The sequence below is a fragment of the Pteropus medius genome, unplaced genomic scaffold (assembly GCF_902729225.1).
Source record: "Pteropus medius unplaced genomic scaffold, Ma_sr-lr_union100, whole genome shotgun sequence".
NCBI classification, from domain to species: domain Eukaryota; kingdom Metazoa; phylum Chordata; class Mammalia; order Chiroptera; family Pteropodidae; genus Pteropus; species Pteropus medius.
This window is the reverse complement of record NW_024350324.1, coordinates 744,780-751,867: the sequence shown is the minus strand read 5'-3', so window position 1 is coordinate 751,867 and position 7,088 is coordinate 744,780.

The following is a 7,088-nucleotide window of genomic DNA, read 5'->3' as shown; positions in this document are numbered from 1 at the left end:
CGCTCCTCTTTGTCTCTGTCTCTCTCTTGCTGGGCCTCAGGGAGGGAAGAGACTGCTGGCCACTCCGTTAGGGTCCTGGTGACCAGGCGGTGCTGCCAGATCGAGCCTCACCTGCGGCCGCCTGTCTCTGGACCACCCGAGTCCAGCTCCCTGATTCTCGCACTCACAGCCTCTGGCCTGTGGAGGTCACCCTACCAAGGGCGTCTTGGGGGACCAGAGGCCTTTCTTGCAGCTTGCCCCCACTTTACAGATGAGAGCCTGAGGCTCCAAGGGGCTGGGACCTGAGCCAGCGCCCCACCTGGAGGAAGGTTCAAACAGGTGGGGAAGGGAGGAGCAGCCGCCGGGTCTGCTCATCCGGAGCACAGAGCTCACCTCTCGGGTGGTCCATACCCAGGGAGGCGGTGGAGGGGGGGGGCTGGCACCCCACCGGGAGTGAGACTGAGGTGGCCGCAGCAGCCTGGTGGCCAGAATCGGATTTTCCCATGGAAATTCGTAGCTTTCACAAGATGGGAATTTATTCGACCTTGGACGAACTCTCTGAGACGTGACCTTCAGCCTGAGATGTGACCTTCAGCCTGGGGTGTGCGTGGGAGTCTGGGCCTTGACTCTGCCCATCCCAGCCGGTGGAGCCTTGCAGGGCGGGGTGTGTGGGCCCTGGGGGGACACTTTCTGGGGGGACGTCTCAGATCTTAGCTTGGACTTCAAGATGGAGACAGAGACCGAGATGCAGATTCCATCCAGCGTGGACACAGAGTGACCCACAGATGCTCGCGGCTGAGCCAGGCGGAGTCCTGACCGCTGGCCCGGGGGTGTGCCCCGGGCACCCACATCTGGCGCCCCAATGGCCCGGCCCGGCCTCCCCCGCTCCAGCGAATGCCTCCCAACCAGAGGAGACCAGTCCCCCTGCCCCCTCGCCAGCCCTTGATTTGTCCTGGTGGCTGCGCCTGGCAGCCGGCGGGCTCCAGGCTGTGGCCATGACGCTGGCTGCAAACCTCCCTGCGTGTGTTTTTATCATTATGATTTGCAGGGAGCACCCGCCACCCTGGGGGGGGCGGCAACCCAGAGACCCCCGGCACCAGGGCAGGAGGCTGCCCGGGACCCAGCTCGTTTCTGTCCCTTACGGAGAAAGATGGAGGCAGTGAGAAGCCAGGGTCCAGGGTCCCCATGCCCCAGCCTGCTGTGCTGCCTCAGGCAGCTTCTCATCCTCTCCAGACCCCAGCGGCTGGGGGCCGGGACCCGCTGTGGGTGGCTTCTTCGTTCTGGAAGCAGAAGGTCCTCTCCTTTGGCGGCTTCCGTCCCGGACCCTCTCAGCGGGCTCCAGCTGGCTCCGCTGCTCCCAGCTCAGGCCTCAGAGCCGGGCACCTGGGTCGCCGTGGGCACTGGGCAGGCCCTGGTGTCCATGCTTGTCCAGCGGGGCAGCGTGTGGCTGTGTGGGACGCAGTGACAGTAACACAGGATTCCTGTAGCTCCTGGAGTATGAGGACCACAGTCCGGCCCAGCTCCCGTCCCTGTCCCCATTCACGAGGAGCAGGGCTGGGCGGCCCGAAGGCAGCCCTGGGAAACAGAGCTGAAGAGCATCAGCATCCCTCTCCACCTGAGAGGCTGCACGAATGCAAGGGGGACCCCAGACCCCCTGACCTGCCAACTGCTTTTAAAACACTGCATGTTCCCACTGCCAGCATCATGGGGGGTGGGGGAGGGGTAAGGAACGGACAGACAGAGAAGAGGGAGCCGAGGCTGGGCCAGAGCCCTTGCTCCAGGCCCTGCCCAGCTCGTCCCCAGGCCCCCGGAAACATTACCCCCCAGGCGCCAGGCTGCAGGACCTTGGTGTCCGGTGCCGTCAACCACTCAGCTGTCTGTCACCCCTCTCTCTTCTCAAGCTCCTGTCGCTGAGCATGACCAGACTCTGGGACTCAGAGAGCAATGACACCCAGCCCGGGGCCTCCCTGATCTTCTGAGAATGGGGGACAGTCCCATCTGCCTTGCTCCAGCGGCCGGCGCCGGACGATCGCACCCCGGGGCCCCGGTTTGCACCAAGCCCTCCGGTGCCACTGTGGACACCGCCCAGCCCGGGTGGAAGCTGCAGCTGCTCGAATGGAGTGGGACGTTTAAGGCCATGACACTGCGGGACAGAGGGCGTTGGCGGACACAGGGACAGGCCCCTCGGGACGGGAGCTGGCTCAGTGACCACAGAGCCTTCATCCACCGACGCCTTGTGTGGGTGGCCCACATGGAGAGCGCGCCTGGCCGCCTGGCCCAGAGGACGGGCAGCACCAGGCCCTTCCTGGCCGGGGGTGGGGTTCACACCACCCAGCCAGCCTGGGGGGTCATGGGACCGGCTCCAGGCCACCCATAAACGCTTCCTAAACAGCCTGTCTTGGCCAACTGTCATCTCCATTAGTGCGTAAAAATCATTAGGCACCGGTCCCGAGACCCTGGTCATAAACCGGCCGATCCCCAAGGCCCCCGCCCTGGCCAGCAAGTGGCCAGCACCGGAAGGCTCCCCCCAGCCCCCGCTGCACCCCCCCAGGCCCCTGCCCTCGGCTGGAGCCTCCTCCGATCGATTTTATGAAAGCAGCTCTAGGGGTTCGCCGATGTTTCCGCTGGAGCTTTATGCCCCTGTTTAAAAATTCTTAATTAAGCAGGTTTTTTCTGTTTACACTTGAACTAATTACACTTTTAAACCAACAATAAAACATCAGGCCCCGGCTATTAAGGCTTCGGCGGAGGCCACGGCGAGCCCCATCGGAGCAATCCAGGAACTGGGTCCTTCCACGGCAGATAGGGGTGCCGGGCGGCAGGCAGGTGCCCGGCTTCTCTCAAGAGGGTCCCCAAGTCCCATCCGCCTTCCCGGAGGGCGGAGCGGGGGACAGCAGGCGGCCGCCCGGCCCGGCTTCCGGAACTATTGATCGCAGGGCCCGCCCCACGGCCCATCCTTCCAGCATCCGTGGACCCCGAGCCTGTGCCAGGCGGGGCCCAGGCGGGGTGCTGGGGCGCCGGGCCAGGCAGGCCGCCAGGGCGAGGCCAGCGGCGCTGTCCAGGGCTTCCACGGGCACAGCAGGGGCTGCACAAGGCGTGCGGAGCAGGTCCCGGGGTCCCCGTCGTGTGCGGGTAAGACCCCTGAGTCGCCGGTGGTCACCGGAAGCTCTGCCCGAGCCGGACCCAAACCCCTGCCAGCCTCGTCCGCACGGCACAGGCACCTTGGCATGGTCACTTACGGCGACACCATGTACCGACCACGCTGTCAACACTGGTGGCGGGGCTCCTGTGCAGAGCGCCCGGGAGCTCAGCCCCTCCGGACTCTGAGGCGCCCCCGGCCCGGCGGTGGCCCCCACGAGCACTTCTGCCCTGGCCTTTGGCCATTGGCCTCCTGGGCACGGCGGGACGCTCGGAACCTCCGGGCTGCAGACCTTCCAGGTGGACGGTGCGCGTGGCCCGGTGCGCTCCGGCTCGGCGGCCCCCAGGCCCACCAGAGGCCTTGGCCTCGGCCGCTAAACCTCACAGAAGATTCCCGTCCTGTGTGGGCACCCCTCTCCTGAGACCCCCGGCCCATCCCAGGTCCCCGACTCGGCCCTCTGAACTGGCCTCGGGGTCTTCCCGCGTCCCCACGAGTGGTGGCCCCACTGTCCGCCTGCCTCTCAGCTAGACGCACGGCCCCTCCCCAACCAGGCCATCTAGCTGAATCCCTGGGACAGGCTCGTCCTGGTTTGGGGTGCCCAGGGCCTTGCCTCCTCCCGGGTGTCCCCACTTCTGCTGTCACCCCTCCAGACCAGGCTGGAAAGGGCCAGAGCATAAAGCGTCTCAGGCCTGTGGGCCAGACGGTGTCTGTCGGGACCGCCCCGCTCTGCCCTTGCAGTAAAAGCCCCTTAGACGATACATCAATGAGTGGGTGTGGCTGGGTGCCAATAAAACTTTATTTATAAAACCAGGCCGAGGGCCACATCTGGCCCCTAGGCCGTAGTTTGTTGCCTCCTGAGCTAGACCGTCCCCAGCACGCACCTCAGCAGGCTCTTTCTCACTTGCAGGCCCGGTACACACCTCCCCAGCTCCAAACCTTTGCTGTGGCTCTTCTTTGCCTGGGGACAAAGGTCCCACTGTCCTGGCTTGGCGTGGAAGGCTGTTCAGGCCGTGGCCGAGCCGGCCTCCATCACTACCCTGATGGCCGTGCTCTCTCTCTCACCGATGCTGCATCTTTGCCCTCCATCGTCATCGCCAGGCCGACTCCTACCCATCCCTCAGAGTCCCAGCTCCAATGCCCCCTCCTCTGAATCCCCATCTGTGTCTCAAAGATAGCCTGTGGCCACAACTGCACCTCACCCTTCACCGTGGCCCTGACTGCCTGGGTCTGGAGGCGTCCGTGTCCAGCCCTGTCTGCTCCCAACTTGAGGGATCCTCCTGAACCACGCGTCAGCGAGGAGAGTGGGTATCTTACCCAAGCCAGCTGATCGTTTAGCATCTCCTCCCCCTGGCTATGGTGATTGGTCCATGACAGGGCACGTGACCCACACTGGCCAATCAAAGCCCTTCCCTGAGATTTTTTTAGTCCCTGCCTTCACTCAAACAACTCAAAACCAAATGGCCGTCACACCAGCACAAAGTAGGCACTTCGTGCACGTCACAAATAAATGACCACCATCCCCTTAGCCTCCCCAGTCTCCCTCCCTGTCCATCTCCCTCCATGGCTCACGTCATGTGATAGCTCACGCGGACGTGGGATCTGAGAGAGCAGACGTTTCTGTCTGTCCACACCGCCTCCGGCACACAGCCTGCACGCAGGGCTCACCGCAGCGGGCTCGCTGCCCGTTCCAGAGGTGGGGAGCGGTGTCACTCCAGGCGCTGAAGTGCAAGCTTTTCCCTCCGTCACAGCGGCTCCCGGTCTCTCTCCATCTGCTCTTCCGTGTCATCCTACATGAAGAAAAATTTTAAATTTGAACGAGCTGCAGGAGCGCGATGGCTTCTACTGTGCAATGCCAGTCTTAAGTGCAAATAAATACTAGGGCACGGAACACGTGTGGCCGAATCGTGAAGTCACACCGCTTGCTTTTCGTAGATGGTACACGCACGTGTGTCCTGTTGCCCCCAGAACCAACGGAGCACCGAGCCGGCTGTTTTTACTGCACTTCTGGGCTCGCGAATGTCCCGCTAACGCTGAGGAAGCTGGTGGGTGTGAGCAGGGCCGCCGGAAACAGAGGGGACACACGTGTGGCACGAGCGTCCTGTCTGCTCCGCTGTCTCATCGGACTCCACTCGCAAAACACAAGAGATCAAACGAGCAAGAATTCCAAGACCGCGGAGGCCCAAACCACGTGCGGAGCCGCGGCCAGCGCTGGAGGCCCGTCTGCGGAGCTGGTCCCGCTGCACGTCACACGCCCGTGAAGCCGGTCCCACAGCGGAGGCCTGGGACTCGGCAGGCTCTGCCCCCACAGTCCCGGAGTGAGTGAGTGAGTGAGTGGAGACCATCCAGTCCCAGGGGCCCGAACTTTTCCCTACAAACTGAAGGTGTCCCTGCTCCACGGGGGGCCCAGGGGTGATGGAGATTGAGTATGTGGGGGTGTCCTCTGTGGTGGGCTGAATAGCGGACCCCAAACACATCCACCCCCAATCTATGGGACCTGCGGACGTGTCACCTCACGTGGCAGAGGGGATTTGCAGGCGGGACTGAGTCAAGGTCCCTGAGACGGACGACCCTGGGTTTCTGGGGGCCCAGTGTCCTCACGGGGTCCTCATGAGGGGGAGGCGGGAGGGTCATAGAGGGATGGACGAGGCCGTGCCGCTGGCTATAACCAGGGGGCAGAGGCCATGAGCCTGGGACGCAGTGACTCTGGAAGCCGGAAAAGGCTGGAGATATTTCTCCCGGGAGCCTCAGGACACGGCCCGGCCCTGCCCTTCCTGGGTCACCCCGTGAGGCCCGTGCGGGACCCCCGGCCCCAGGACCGTCAGAGAATCAGTGTGTGTGGTTTAAGCCCTGATTTGTGGTGACTTGTTCCAGCAGCCGCAGAAGACTCATACACTCCCAACCTGCACCCCCGCCAGGAGGAGGGGACCCCTGCTTCCTGTCCGCAGTGCTGACCTTGTGCAAACTGAGCCTCTGAATCAAGGGTTCTACCGCCACGTGGTCTGACCCCACCTGCTCGAGGCCAAAGAGGGTGTGGGGTGGTCTCGGTGGTGGTCTGCGCAGCTGAGACCAGGGCCACCTGCCGCCATGCTCCGCTCCCCGCCCACGTTCTCAGACGCTATTTGTTCCCCGAGGATGACGGGGATTCAGAGCTGAAGCAGCAGGGCGGCCGCTGCGGAGGGCAGTGTGACGGTCTCCAAAGAGCTAAGCACGGAGTCACCAGGCCACCGGCAACCGTGCTCCGGGGTCCGCGTCCCAGAGGACCGAAAACGGGCTCAAACAGGTCCGCGTCCAGCGACGTCCACGGCGGCGTAACCCATAACAACCGCCGGAGGGTGGACACCACCCGAGTGTCTGTCCGTGGCCGGTGGACACACGCAACGTGGCCGTCCGCACGGGGAGTGTCCCTCGGCCATGAAGAGCGGGGAGACGCTGACACTCGCCATGACGTGGACGGACCCCGAACCCAGGACGCTCGGTGAGACACCGACACACAAGGCCACACGGCGCGTGACTCCGTTCACAGACAGGACGTGGGTGAGTTTGTCAGGGCTGGGACAGGGATTGGGGGGGTGACTGCTGATGGAGACGGGGTGTCTCGTGGGTGATGGAAGGTTCTAGCACTAGGCGAAGGTACTGGTTGCACAGCTCTGTGAATGCACCGAAACCAGTGACTTGTGCGCTTTAAAACGTTGGATTTATATTCCATCGATTTTCCCTCAATTTTTGAAAGCTCCGGGGATGCCAGGTCGTCTCCCCGCGCCACACGAGGGTCACAGTCGCAGTTCCCCGCCTCCTCTCCGACACTCGTGATTCCTCCTCGTTTCACGTGTCCCTTTTCTAACGGGACACGCGAAACGAGGAGAAACCATTCCGGTGGGTGTGACACCTGACATTTCTGGTGGAAATCGGGGCCTGGGAATTTTGACTGAGGGAGGGCTGGCGTGCCTGGCAGTTAGGGCCATGCGGGGCC